Source organism: Oryctolagus cuniculus, chromosome 8 (assembly GCF_051225735.1).
Source record: "Oryctolagus cuniculus isolate XC-2025 breed Fujian yellow rabbit chromosome 8, ASM5122573v1, whole genome shotgun sequence".
Classification (NCBI taxonomy): Eukaryota; Metazoa; Chordata; class Mammalia; order Lagomorpha; family Leporidae; genus Oryctolagus; species Oryctolagus cuniculus.
Genome location: NC_142874.1, coordinates 80425783 through 80440267, shown reverse-complemented (window position 1 = coordinate 80440267; position 14485 = coordinate 80425783). Strand labels below are relative to the sequence as shown.

Here is a 14485-nt window from a genome sequence, read left to right as displayed (position 1 = left end):
GTCAGCTCACACCTGAGGTCTTCACACATGCCTCCTAATCCCACAGAAAACACTGTGCAGGAAACCGTGCCACTCTTCTCTACTTACTGTGACAGCAAGCGTTACTGTCCTGAACAGCACACAGTGAGGTTCCATTACTTTATACGAAGCAATTTGGATTCCTAAACTAGGCAGACATTCCTCTATAAATATCTCAAACATATTTTCTTGGAATTGACCTGTTTTTCCACAAAGGAATAAAAGTAGCAATCAACAAGAACAATAGAAAATTTTAGAAGTACAAGGAAAATAAACAACATGCTCCTGAATGGCCAATGCATCACTGAAGAAAGTAAAAAGGAAATAAAAACTTTCTTGAAATAAATGAAAATGAAAATATAATACATCAAAACTTGTGGTATTAAGAGGGAATTTTATAGCGATATTACTATTAAGGGAAGTTTATAGCAATAACTGCCTATATTTTATTTATTTATTTATTTATTTATTTATTGACAGGCAGAGTAGATATAGAGAAAGAGACAGAGAGAACGATCTTCCTTTTTCCGTTGGTTCACCCTCCAATGGCCGCTGCAGCCAGTGTGCTGCGGTGGGCGCACTGCGCTGATCCAAAGCCAGGAGCCAGGTGCTTCTCCTGGTCTCCCATGCGGGTGCAGGGCCCAAGGACTTGGGCCATCCTCCACTGCACTCCCGGGCGACAGCTGGCCTGGAAGAGGGGCAACCGGGACAGAATCCGGCACTCCGGCCGGGACTAGAACCCAGTGTGCTGCGCCACAGGTGGAGGATTAGCCTATTGAGCCACGGCGCCGGCCAATAACTGCTTATATTAAAAAAACAGATCTCAGACAAATGATAGATAAATGATCCAATGATTTACTTCAAGGACTTAGGCAAACATGAACAAACTGAACCCTAAATTAGCAGGAAATGAGAAATAAAAGAATCAGAGCAGAAATAAACGAAATTGAAACTAAAAAAATACAAAAGATCAACAAAATGAAAAGCTGCTTTTTGAGAAGATAAACAAAGTAGACTAATATTTGCCAGACTAACAAAGGAGAAAGAGAAATTTCAAATAAATAAAATCAGAGATAGAAACACAGAAAATACAAGGGATCACCAGAAATTATTACAAACAACTGTATGTTAACAAACTGGAAAACCTCAAAGAAACTATTCTACCAAGATTAAATCAAGAATATATAGAAAACCTAAACAGACCCATAGCAAGCAGTGAGACTGAAGCAGTAGTTAAAGGTCTCCTATCAAAGAAAACTTCAGGACCTGATGGCTTTACTACTGAATTCTATAAAACATTAAAAGAAGATCTAACTGCAATACTCTTCAAACTATTAAAAATATTTAAAATGATGAACTCAGCAAAACTCTTGTTATGAGGCCTGCATTATTCTGATAACAAAATCAGGCACAACATAAAAAGAAAACCATAGTCCAATATCCTTGATGAACATAGATGCTAAAATTCTCTTCAAATATTAGCAAATAGAATCTAATACTAAATCAAAGAGATCATATATCATGACCTAGTCAGATTTACCCCAGATTAGCAAGGTGGATTCAACCTTCACAAATCAAGAAATATCATAAATCACATCAACAGAATGAAGAACAAAAACTGTATAATCATCTCAATAAATTCAGCAAAAGCACCTGATAAGATTAAACACCCCTTCATGATAAAAACATTGAACAAACTAGATACAGAAGGAATATATTTCAAAATTATAATGCTATATATGAAAATCCAATAGTCATTATCTGTCGCTCCCCCTCTTCGTGGAGGAGCAACACAGGACCCTGCGCTGTTCTTTCGTCTGCTCGGCCCTCCCCGGGTTTGCTGCTGGTTCTTCCCGGGTTGGCTACTATCCCTTCCACCTCCGTGGAAGGGCAGTTCCCCCTGGCCGCATTCCCCACTTCCGCAGGGGAGCGGCACACCGCCGGCCGGGTCTCTCAGGGGCTGCACGGGTGTTCCTTCAGCTAGATGTTCCCCATAGATGTTCCCGGTGCATGCCGTCTCTCTCCTCCTTTATAGTCCTCCTCCGCCAATCCCAACTCGGCTGAGTACGCTGCTCTCCAATCAGGAGCAAGTCCTACAGTTAATTGGTTGAACTGGAGGCAGCTGTGCGGAAGCTGTTTACTTCTCTCCCAGCGCCATATTGTGGGAGAGCAGATGCATAGAATAAGTCCTAATTCGAGCAACTTAGTCTAGTCCGGATTGCTCCCCACAGATCCCCCTTTCTTTTTATTTTTTGGCGTTGATACGCGCCTGTCTTCGGTGTCCCGCAGCACACACTCTGCTGTACTTGCTAGAGTTGCCACAGGCTCTTACAAGTCCTATCAATCAGGAAAACGGAATCCGGGTCCTCTCTTCGCCATTGTGTGGAGGTTTTTAGGCGCTGATGCGTGCCTGTGTTCGCTGTCCTGCAGCGCATGCTCTGCTCTGCTAGAACTGCCTGCAGGTGTTTACAAAACCTATCAGGCAAACCGAATCCAAGCCTTCTCATTGCCTTATTGTGGGGGAGACTTATTAGTGTTGGTTCGTGCCTATCTTCGGTGACCTGCAGCTCATACTCTGGTCGAGCTTTGCTGGCGCTTACCGCCTTAAATCAGGCAGACCGAATCCAAGCCTCCTAATTGTTGCATTGTGGGGAAGCTTTACTGATGTTAATTCGTGCCTGTCTTCGGTGACCTGCGGCTAGCCGCCCAGGTACTCATCGCCTCACTAATCGGGCAGACCGAATCCAAGCCTTCTAATTGGCATGTTGAGGGGAGGCCTTATTTTTCTCTATTTCTCTATCTCCGGGCATTTCTATTTCTCCCATTTTACTTCTGTCTGCCAACATTCCTATTTCTCTTTTACTTCTAAACTTCTGTTTCTCTTATCCCCGCAGCTTTCCGGCACCTCGCCCCGCCGGCGGGTTCCCGGCTCTGCGCCGCTTCAGCCCGCGCGCCTCTCTCATCTGCGCAGCTTCCCGGCTTTGCGCGGCTCGGCTTCGCGCGCTCCGCGGTCTCCACGCTTAACCCTTTCGCGTCTGAACCACGGCCTACGCCAGCGTTCCCTATCTATTCACGCCCCGTGCTCTCTCTGCACGCGGCGGCTTCCGCGAGTCACACAGCGTAGCTTGCGTCTCCACCACTAGCATTCAATCCAAGTTCCCCGGGCTAGCCTGGCGAATTCAACCCAGCGTACGTCTCCGCCCCACGGTTTGGCTTCCCGTCCTTTGCTCCCCGGGCTAATCAGACGGATCCCAATCTGGCTTGCGTCTCAGCTTCTGGTTTTAACTTTTCGCCCCCTATTCCCGGGCTAACTTGAGAATCCCAAAGTGGCTTTCGTTTCCGCCTTGGCCTGCCCCCCGCGGCTTCAATTTCCCTAACATTTTTCTCTACCCGGTATGTTTCCCCAAGCTTTCCTCCAACGATATTCCTCCCTCATTTCTCCTGGCCTCTCCCCACAGTCCGCGTCCGAGTCTGTTTGTTCTAGCTTTCACTTTCGCTTTCGACCTTAGAGATTCCTCCCAGCTTCCCCCCGTAGTCCGTATCCGAGTCTATGCCTAGGCTTTCAATAGCTTCTTCCGGCACCCTTTTCGTCCGGCTTTTCCCTAGGCTGTTTGCTAGTCTCTCTCTCCGGTATTTTCCCTAGGCTGTTTGCTAGTCTCTCTCTCCGATATTTTCCCAATTCTTCCCGTTTCTTCCCTCCTAAGTTTGCTATCCGAGTCACGGCACCATTATGTCGCTCCCCCTCTTCGTGGAGGAGCAACACAGGACCCTGCGCTGTTCTTTCGTCTGCTCGGCCCTCCCCGGGTTTGCTGCTGGTTCTTCCCGGGTTGGCTACTATCCCTTCCACCTCCGTGGAAGGGCAGTTCCCCCTGGCCGCATTCCCCACTTCCGCAGGGGAGCGGCACACCGCCGGCCGGGTCTCTCAGGGGCTGCACGGGTGTTCCTTCAGCTAGATGTTCCCCATAGATGTTCCCGGTGCATGCCGTCTCTCTCCTCCTTTATAGTCCTCCTCCGCCAATCCCAACTCGGCTGAGTACGCTGCTCTCCAATCAGGAGCAAGTCCTACAGTTAATTGGTTGAACTGGAGGCAGCTGTGCGGAAGCTGTTTACTTCTCTCCCAGCGCCATATTGTGGGAGAGCAGATGCATAGAATAAGTCCTAATTCGAGCAACTTAGTCTAGTCCGGATTGCTCCCCACAATTATCACATTGAATGGGAGAAAGCTGAAACCACTTCCTCTGAGATCTGGAATAAGTCAAGGATGTCCACTTTCACCATTACCATTCAACATAATATTGGGAGTTTAGGATCACAATTCGTGGGAAGAAAGAAATTAAGGACATCAAAATTGGAAAGGAGAAAGTCAAAATATCCATGACACATTGTTGTGCTTGGAAAACCGTAAACAGTCTATCAAAAAGATTTTAGAACTGGTAAGCGATTCAGTAAACTTACAGCATACAAAATCAACATATAAAAACTGTAGTATTTATATACACCAACAATGATGATGCTGAAACAGAAATCAGAAAAGAAATCCCATTCACAGAAGCTGCAAAAAAAAATATAGGAGCTTGTGTTGTGGAACAGCAGGTTCAGTCTCTGCCTTCCATATGAGCACTGGTTCGAGCCCCAGATGCTCAACTTATGATCCACTGGAAACCCTAACGGAATTCTAGACTTCTGCCTTTGACCTGGCACAGCCATGGCCATTGTGGGGATTTGGGTGTTGTGAACCAGCAGATATAAGATCCCTCTTTTTTTCTCTCCTTCTCTCTCTTTCTCTATAACTCTGCCTTTCAAATAAATAAAAACATTTTTTAAAAAGCAAATATTTGGGGCTAAATTTAACTGAAGCAATAAAAATATTCTACAATGAAAATTGTAAAACACTGGATGAAAGACATAATCAAGGACACAAGAAAATGGAAAGATATTTCTTGCTCACAGATTGGAAGTGGTAAAGCCTTTGACTAACACCTTGGCATCCCATGTGGGCACCAGTTCAAGTCCTGATCCAACTTCTGATCTCTGCTTCTGATCCAACTTCCTGCTAATGACCTGGGAAACCAGTAGAGAATAGTCCAAGTGTTTGGGCCCCTGCCACCGATGTGGGAGACCTTAAAGAAGTTCCTAGCCATTGATTTCAGCCTGGGCTAGCTCTGGATGTTGTGGCCATTTGGGGAGTTAACCAGCAGATGGAAGATCTCTCTCTCTCTCTCTCTCTCTGTCTCTGTCTCCCTCTCTCTCTCTCTTTCTCTCCATAACTCTGACTTTCAAATAAATAAATCTTTTTTTATTAAAAAAGTCTATCTGATCTAATCTATAGAATTAATGCAATTCCTATTAAAACACCAATGACACACTACAGAATTAGAAAAAAAACCTAAAATTCATGGAAAATTACAAAAGGCCCAGAATAGCCAAAGTGATCCTGAGGTGGGAAAAATCAAACTGCAGGAATCACAATATTTGAAAGCATACCACAAAGCTATAGTAAATAAAACAGCATGGTACTGGCATTAAAAACCAGTAAATAAATCCATGAAACAGAATAATGAGCATAGAAAATAATTTACATTCATATAGCCAACTAATTTTTGACAAAAGAGCAAAGAACATACATTGGAAAAAGGAGAGTTTTTTCAATAAAATGTGCTGGCAGTACTGGATATACACATGTAGAACAAAATAAGATCACCAAATATAAAAATCAACACCAAATGGAATAAAGGCCCAAATGTATGATGAGAAACTATGACACTTCTAGAAGAAAATGTAAGGAAACACTTCAAAACACTGGTGTAGGTGACCACTTCTATTCTAAGACCCCAAAAGGACAGACAACAAAAGCAAAGCTAGACAAATGGAATTGTATCAAACTCAGAAAACTTCTGCACAGCAAGGAAATGATCAATAGAGTGAAGAGACATCTGAAAGATTAGGAGAAAATACCTGCGAGCTATTATTTGACAAAGGATTAATATGAAGAATATAGCAGCAACTCAAAAAACTCAATAAAAACAACTAATCCATTAAGAAATATGCACAGAGCTTTAATAGACAGTTCTCAAAATAAGAAATACAAACAGCCAACAAATGTAAGAAAAAATGTTGAGTATCACCAGACCTCAGGGAAATGCACATGAAAACGAGATATCTCCTAGCCCAGTCAGAATGGCCATTAACAGACAGAAAGTAACAAATGCTGATGAGAATGTTAAGAAAGGAGAACTCTTATACACTGTTGGTTGGAGTATAAATTAGTGTTGCCACTGTGAAACACATTATGGAGATTTTTCTAAAAACTAGAAATGCAACTGTCATATGATCCAGTAATTCTACTACTTGGAATATACCCAAAATACAAAAATACAAAAAAAGCTCTTCAAAATCTAAGTTGAATTAGTATTGGCATCTTAATTGTTCTCTCCTTTATTAATAACTTTGATAAAATATTTGACATTTGTATCTTCTACATGTAAAGGAGAATAATTTTCATTTTTGAAATTACATGTTAACAAGAATAGCAACAGTACATTAAAAATCAAGATATATTTTGAAGTCCAAATAGAAACCCAGATGCTATGATTACTTCTTTGTTTCTCTTGAATTGTTCATTTTTCTTTTTTCTTAATTAACTGTTATTTTATTTATCTGAAAGGCAGAGAGACAGGGAGAGAGTGAGACAGAGATATTGCCCATCTGCTGGTTGATTCCCTAAATGCCTAACAGCCAGCTTGCATCAAGATGAAACCAGGAGGTGGGAATCCAATCCAGATCTCTCATATAGATGGTAGGGACCAAACTACTTGAGCCATTGCCTGCTGCCCTCCAGGGAACACATTAGCAGGAAACTGGAATAGAGACCAGAGCCAGGATTCAGGAGTCCCATGTGGTACCTTAACCACTGAGCTAAAAGCCCATTCCTTAAATGTTCATTTCTGACAATGAGACAACAGACCACAGAAGCAAATGAACTTTAAATAATTAGTATCACAACTGACCATCAGGGTTGTGGGTAATATCAATCCTGTAGTTGAGTACCAGTGGAATTGAGCCTAAGAAACTCATTAGCAAAAAAAAATTTTTTATGGGACGAGGTCATTCTTTGGAAAAAGGCATCATAAATAACTATAAGATAAGTGGCTTGGCCGGCGCCGTGGCTCACTAGACTAATCCTCTGCCTAGCGGCGCCGGCACACCAGGTTCTAGTCCCAGTCGGGGCGCCGGATTCTGTCCTGGTTGCCCCTCTTCCAGGCCAGCTCTCTGCTGTGGCCAGGGAGTGCAGTGGAGGATGGCCCAAGTGCTTGGGCCCTGCACCCCATGGGAGACCAGGAAAAGCACCTGGCTCCTGCCATCGGATCAGCGCGGTGCGCCGGCAGCAGCGCACCTCCGCGGCGGCCATTGGAGGGTGAACCAACGGCAAAAGGAAGACCTTTCTCTCTCTCTCTCTCTCACTGTCCACTCTGCCTGTCAAAAAAAAAAAAAAGATAAGTGGTTTACTCCTGCCATAAATCTCATTGCTATTTTTACATATTAAAATTCTTTATGTTTCTGAGCAGTGTTTAGAAGTGCCCTTTATTTTATGTGTCTTTTGATTTCTTCTTACTCTTTTCCAATAAAAAGAATAAAAATTCTACTAAATAATTTCCACATAGTTTGTTTTCTGATTTGAATGGACAATTTTGGTTGTTTACAGGATCCTTTGGGGCTTAAAATTACATTAATATTTTCATATTTGCAGGCAGAGTGATCTAGCAAAACAATTTCTCATAAAATACTTACGTTCTATTCCTTTAAATTCCCCCTTCCTAAGAATACCTCTTCCCCTTTAGTATAAAAATAATTTGCTTTGCAGCCAGCATTGTGGCACAGTTAATCTGTTGCCTGAGACATCAGCATCCCACATGAGCTCCAGTTCCTGACCCAGCTATGCCACTTCCAATCCAGTTCCCTGCTAATGCACCTAGGAAAGCAGCAGAAGATGAACCAAGCGCATGGGCCTCTGACACCCACATAAGATGAAGCTCCTGTCTCTTGTTGCACCATCTACGGAGTGAAACAGCAGATAAAAGATCTCTGTCTTTCGCTCTCTGTTTCTGTCACTGCCCCCATAACTCTGCTTTTAAAATAAATTTAAAAATAATTTCTTTTGTGGTTATTGGGATGATGAACTTAAAGGAAGTAAAGTCAAATCTCACAATGTTTTCCCTGGATGAATGAAAGACCATAAAAAGCCAGAATTTATTCTGTCACAGTTTTCAAAATATCTTTTTACCACTTTATTATCTGCCTGCCTCATAGTTTCGTTTTTTTTTTTTTTGTTTTTTTGTTTTTTTGTTTTTTTTTTTTTTACAGGCAGACTGGACAGTGAGAGAGAGAGACAAAGAGAAAGGTCTTCCTTTTGCCGTTGGTTCACCCTCCAATGGCCGCCATGGCTGGCGCGCTGCGGCCGGCGCACCACGCTGATCCGAAGCCAGGAGCCAGGTGCTTCCTCCTGGTCTCCCATGGGGTGCAGGGCCCAAGCACTTGGGCCATCCTCCACTGCCTTCCTGGGCCACAGCAGAGAGCTGGCCTGGAAGAGGGGCAACCGGGAAAGAATCCGGCGCCCCAACCAGGACTAGAACCCGGTGTGCCGGCGCCGCTAGGTGGAGGATTAGCCTATTGAGCCGCAGCGCCGGCCCATAATTTCTTTGAACTAGAAAACAAAAAGGATGTACTTGCTCTCAAAAGTGGCAAGAAATTCTAAGTGTAACTATCATATTTTAATGACTGAAAATCACTATGCATAAGACAAAAATGCAAGTAAATGTAGAAATTTCACACCTAAAATTTCATTTGCACACCAAGTGACAATTTTAGGAAGAAAAAACATGATATACAGGGGCCCATGCTGTGGCACAGCGGGTAAAGTCACTGCCTGAGATGCAAGCATATCATATGGGCAGCAGTTCATGTCCTGGCTGCTTCACTTCAATCCAGCTCTGTGTTAGTGGCCTGGGAAAAGCAGCAGAAGATAGCTGGAGTGTTTGGGCTCCTGGCACACACATGGAAGACCCAGAAGAAGCGCTTGGCTCCTGGCTCCAGCCTGGCCTGCCCTGGTCATTGTGGTCATCTGGGGAGTGAACCAGCTGATGGAAGATCTTTGTTTCTCTCTCTCTCTCTCTCTCTCTCTCTCTCTCTCTCTGTAACTGTACCTTTGAAATAAAGTAAAATAAATAATAAAATAAATAAAATAAACCTTTGCCAAAAAATTTTACCCAAAGGAAAAGAATGTTAAAATATTGAAAATCATTTAAACGGGCTAAGCAAGGATTTCAACAGGCTGCACTCACACAACCACACAAGGTATAGGGTATTGTTCGACTAGTAGTGTTGTTTTTAAGTTTCATAGTAGAACACATTAAGGACAGAGATCCTACATGGAGAGCATGTTTGCTCAGTATATACTAAGTTGATCTTCAGTATATGAAGGTAATTGAAAATGAAACTCGATGAAGGGTGGGATGGGAGAGGGAGTGGGAGAGGGGAGGGCCGCGGGAGGGAGGGAGGTTTGGGGGGGGAGCCACAACAATACAAAAGTTACATTTTGTAAATTCACATTTATTAAATAAAAAAAAACTATATAACAAACAAACAAACAAAAGAAACAGAAAAAAAAGAACTTAATACTTTACCCTTTTAGTATTTTTTATGTTCTACTTAAAACTATTGGTTGAACTCTGTAATTAATACACAATTACTCTTAGGTGTTTAATTAATGCTATAACTAGTACTCAAATAGTATTTTACAGTTTGTGTTTCTGCGTGGGTGCAAACTGTTGACATCTTTACTTAATATATGCTAAATTGATCTTCTGTATATAAAGATAATTGAAAATTAATCTTGATGTGAATGGAAGGGGAGGGGGAGAGGGAGAGGGGAGTGTTGTGGATGGGAGGGAAGTTATGGGAGGGGGAGAAGCTATTGTAATCCATAAGCTGTACTTTGGAAATTTATGTTCATTAAATAAATTAAAATATATCTATAAAAAAAGAAAATCATTTAAACGGAATATCTTACAGTGAAACAGCATCTTAAATATTGCACACAGTCTACACTAACCATAACAGACTTATCATTTTTTTGAGAAGCAGAGTTAGAGAGAGAGAGACAGAGAGAGAGAAAGGTGTCTTCTGTGCACTGGTTCATTTCCCAAATGGCTACAACAGCTGGGGCTGGGCCAGGCTGTAGCTAGGAGCCAGGAGCTTCATCTAGGTTTTGTTTCCTCATGGAATACCTATGAAACTCAGCTGCTATATGTGTGGAAATAAATTGTATGATTCATGTAAATACAAAATATCATGACTAAATTATTATTACTAGTACTGAGGCCAAAGGGGAAAAGTAGATTTATGAAAAAATAAAACTTTTAAGATGGATTTTTAATGGATTCCAATGTCTGATGATTGTAACAGGTACTCTAATAATGATTTTAAATTGAAAAGCAGTTCTTTCCCTTATTTGTTACAGAATAAACTCCTGAGCATTTAATGAAAGAAATTATATGGACAGTATTTTTCAAGTTACTTAATAAAATTTTCCTTTTCTTCTTGTTCCTTTATCTTAAGAAAACTTACTTTCTTTGGATATGTATCATATGGTAAAACATATTACCAAATTCATCTGGATATGGAGTATTTTCTTTAATTACAGCATTTTTAGAAAACAAGACTTTAAAGTTTCCATGGAATCCAAATATATTAACATATAATATTTTGTTTACTAGGTTATGAAATCATTGTTTTCAGGTTTTTTTTTAAACATAGTGTTAGACAGTGAGAGAGGTAGAGAGAGAGAGAGAGAGAGAGAGAGAGAGGTTTTCCTTCCGTTGGTTCACCCCCCCCCCCCAAATGGCCGCTATGGCTGAAACTATGCCAATCCCAAGCCAGGAGCCAGGTGCTTCCTCCTGGTTTCCCATGCGGGTGCAGGGGCCCAAACACTTGGGCCATCCTCCACTGCCTTCCTGGGCCACAGCAGAGAGCTGGACTGGAAGAGGAGCAACCGGGACTAGAACACCGGCTGGGATGCCAGTGCCGCAAGCGGAGGATTTACCACATGAGCCACGGGCGCCGGCCCCTGTTTTTAGTTATTTATAGCTTCAATCTACCATCTATTCACCTGAGCTTGACTGGAAAATTATGCAGTGAAATTTATGGTGTGTCATTACTATAGATCAATAAACCCAAATGGTTTACAGATATAACAGAGAAATTTGAAACAGAAAAAAAACTTTAAAACTATTATCTTTTGAGAAGCTTGCTTAAAATTAACAAAAATCTGGGCATCGGCCATAACTCTGAAGCTATATTAAGTGTCATATTTCATAATATCCAGGCAGTTTTATTTATTTTAAAACCAAATCATTTGTATTTTATTACATTCTGCTAATAACCAAAAGTACATTGTAGTCTAGGCTTTTTTTTAAAGTATATTGTTAATGTTGTTATCCTTTTAGACCTGAATACTTATTCATAGTGCTCCATTGATTTTAGCTGTGCATGTCTAAGCAATCATAATTTAGTTCTAAGTTCCAAAGCACATATTGCAAAAGTAGCAATTCTTTTTTTGTTGCTACTATTGATGGAAAGGTAGAGTGACAGACAGGAGAAAAGAGAGGGAGAGAAAGAGAGATGGGGGTGGGGAGGGAAGGAGGGAGGGAGGGAGGGAGAGAGAGAATCTTTCATCATATGGTTCACTTCCCAAATAGCCACAATGGCCCATACTGTGCCAGGTCAAAGTCAGCAGTCTCCCATGTGGGAGAGAGAGATCTCCCATCTGCTGGTTCACACCACAAACTCCTGCAACATCTGGGGCTGGACGAGGCTGAAGCCAGGAGCTGAGACATGAATCCAGGGACCCAAGTATTTGAGCCATCACCTGCTGCCTTCCAGGGAGCACATTAGCAAGAAATTGGAATCAGGAGTGTATTTGGAACTCAAATCCAGGTAGTTGGGTATGCAATGTGAGCTTCTTAAGAGGTGCCTTAACTACTGTGCCAAACTCTTGCCACCAAATTTTGTCTCTCTACATTGCAACCTATGGTCAAGATTTCTTCAAGTCCACCTTTAAGAAATGTGCTAAAGGCTTCATAGATGGAGGATTAGGGAATGATGTACTGCACTAAGCTAGGGATAATAATAATAATAATAATAATAAAAGTAGGAAGTGCACCCTCAGAGGAGAATTAGAGAAAAACCTCACTAGAAATTCTACAAAAGGAAGAGGAATGCCACGGACCTGTGTGGAAGGTGCAGATGTGCAGCAAGAACACAGACACAACACACAGCTGCATCAGCTGAGAGCCAGAGCATGCAGCAGCTTGGAAACATAGGTGAGATCAAACTGCAGCAACGCATGGTGATATGGCCTGAGCAGGATCAAGGCATGAGTCTGAACTCGAGTCCTAGGTGCTATCAGTTACTAGAAGTTACCTGCAGATCCAGTGGAAGTAAAGGGGGCACATTTATTTCACACCATCCTTCCGCTGCATGGCTGAGAAAGGGTGGTGCCATTTTGAGCTTCAGCAGCAGCCACAGTGGGGTCTCTGAACAACCACTGGGTGAGGCTCCATATGCTGAGAGCTACTTGGTTGCCTGGGGAGGGTCACTGCAGTGGGAATGATGTTCAGAGTGAGGACTGTGCAGGTCTTTTGTGCTGTTGATACTGTGCACATGAATACTGAACACACTTTGGGTGAGTAATTGGGCATTGCTGTTCATACTGTGTGCATGAATATTGAACGCACTTTGGGTTTATACTTGGGCATTGCTAACCTTGGAGGAGAGGAGGTAATCACACCAACAGAGGTGACCATTCCCCCTTTTTGTTAACAAGAGGAGATCTACCATGTCCAACTTGGGTGTTATCTTGTATACTAGTCCCAACCCGGAGCACTGACCAGAGCTCCCTGGCCATACCCAGCACACATTCTTGGTATTCACTGACAGTGCAGACATTCCACAAAACTACAAAGGCATAGCCCAAAGATAAAAGCAGGAAAGATAAAAGAGGAAACAAAAACAAAAACAAGTAATTCCACAAATGCCTAATTGTAAGTGCAGAAATTCAAGAAACAAGAATAAAGACGATATCATGACCCCTCCCCTCAAGCAACACAACAATATATCAAAATTACAATGTAAACATGAAGCAATCGATGAAACACCAAAAATGAAACACAAAAGATTAATCATAGGATTACTCAAAAGCAACCAGAAGAAAATCTACAAACTAAAGAAAACCAGGCATGACATGAATGAAATTTTTCCCATGAAATTGAGATTTTAAAGAAAAATCAAAATGAAATATTAGAAATGAAGAATTTGGGCTGGCACTGTTGCATAGTGGATAAAGCCACCGCCTGAAATATCAGCAAACCATATGTGCACTGGTTCAACTCCAAGCCGCTCCTCTTCTGATGTGCCTGGGAAAGCAGTGGAAGATAGTCCAACTCTTTGGGCCCCTAAACTCACGTGGAAGACCCAGAAGAAGCTCCTGGCTTTGGCTCAACCCAGCTCTGGCCATTGCAGCCATTTGGGTTAGTGAGCTAGTGGACTCAAGATCAACCTCTCTCTCTCTCTTTCTGTAACTCTGCCTTTCAAATAAATCAATAAATCTTTTTAAAAAAAATGAAGAATTCAATAGATCAAATAAAAAAATGCGGTAGAAAGCCTTAACAACAGACGTGGTGAGGCAGAAGGATATCCAAACTAGAAGACAAATCTGGAAATCTTTCAGTCAGATTCTCCCCACCCCCCAAAAAAAAGAAAGAAAAGAAATTAAAAAACTTAAAACCAGTGTTGAAGATTTATTGTATATCATTAAAAGACACAACATATGGGTCTCTTAGGAGTTCATGAAGGTGTGGAAAGAGACAATGGACTAGAAGGGCTAGTTAGTGAAATAATTACAGAAACTTCCCCAATTTGGAGAAAGAAAGGGATGTCCAAGTACAGGAAGCACATAGAACCCCTAATAGACATAGCCAGAAAATATCTTCCCACAACACATTGTAGTCAAACTTTCAAAAGTAAATCATAAAGAAAAGATTCTAAAATGTACATAAGAAAAAAGCTAAATTACTTTCAGAGGATCTCTAATTCTACTCACAGCTGATTTTTCATCAGAAAACCTACAAGCTAGGAGAGAATGGCAAGACATAGCTCAAGTCTTAGGAGAAAAAAAAATTGTCAATCCAGAATATGTACCCTGTAAAGCTCTCATTTAGGAATAAAGGTGAAATAAAGACCTTCCCTAACAAATACAAATTGAAAGAATTTGTCACCACTGTCTAGTCTTACAAAAGATGCTTCAGGATGTGCTACACACAGAAACACAGAGAGATAGCCATCATTATGAAAGAATGTGAAGACAGAAAATGCCCCAGTAAAAGTACCAAAGAAATTCAAAGTAAACAACATG

The 14485-nt window shown here is 41.7% G+C and overlaps 2 protein-coding genes across 2 annotated transcripts in view; one reads left to right on the top strand and one right to left on the bottom strand.

Annotated features, from left to right (window-relative positions):
• Positions 1 to 8164, top strand: part of LOC127483154 (uncharacterized) — a 193741-nt gene extending 185577 nt beyond the window's left edge. Inside the window, exon 5 of the transcript XR_016212293.1 lies at positions 7880 to 8164. The gene's annotated coding sequence lies outside the window, so the exon portion shown is untranslated. The remainder of the gene's footprint in view (positions 1 to 7879) is intronic.
• Positions 1 to 14485, bottom strand: part of ARSJ (arylsulfatase family member J) — a 103400-nt gene that overhangs the window by 44702 nt on the left and 44213 nt on the right. The window lies entirely within an intron of this gene.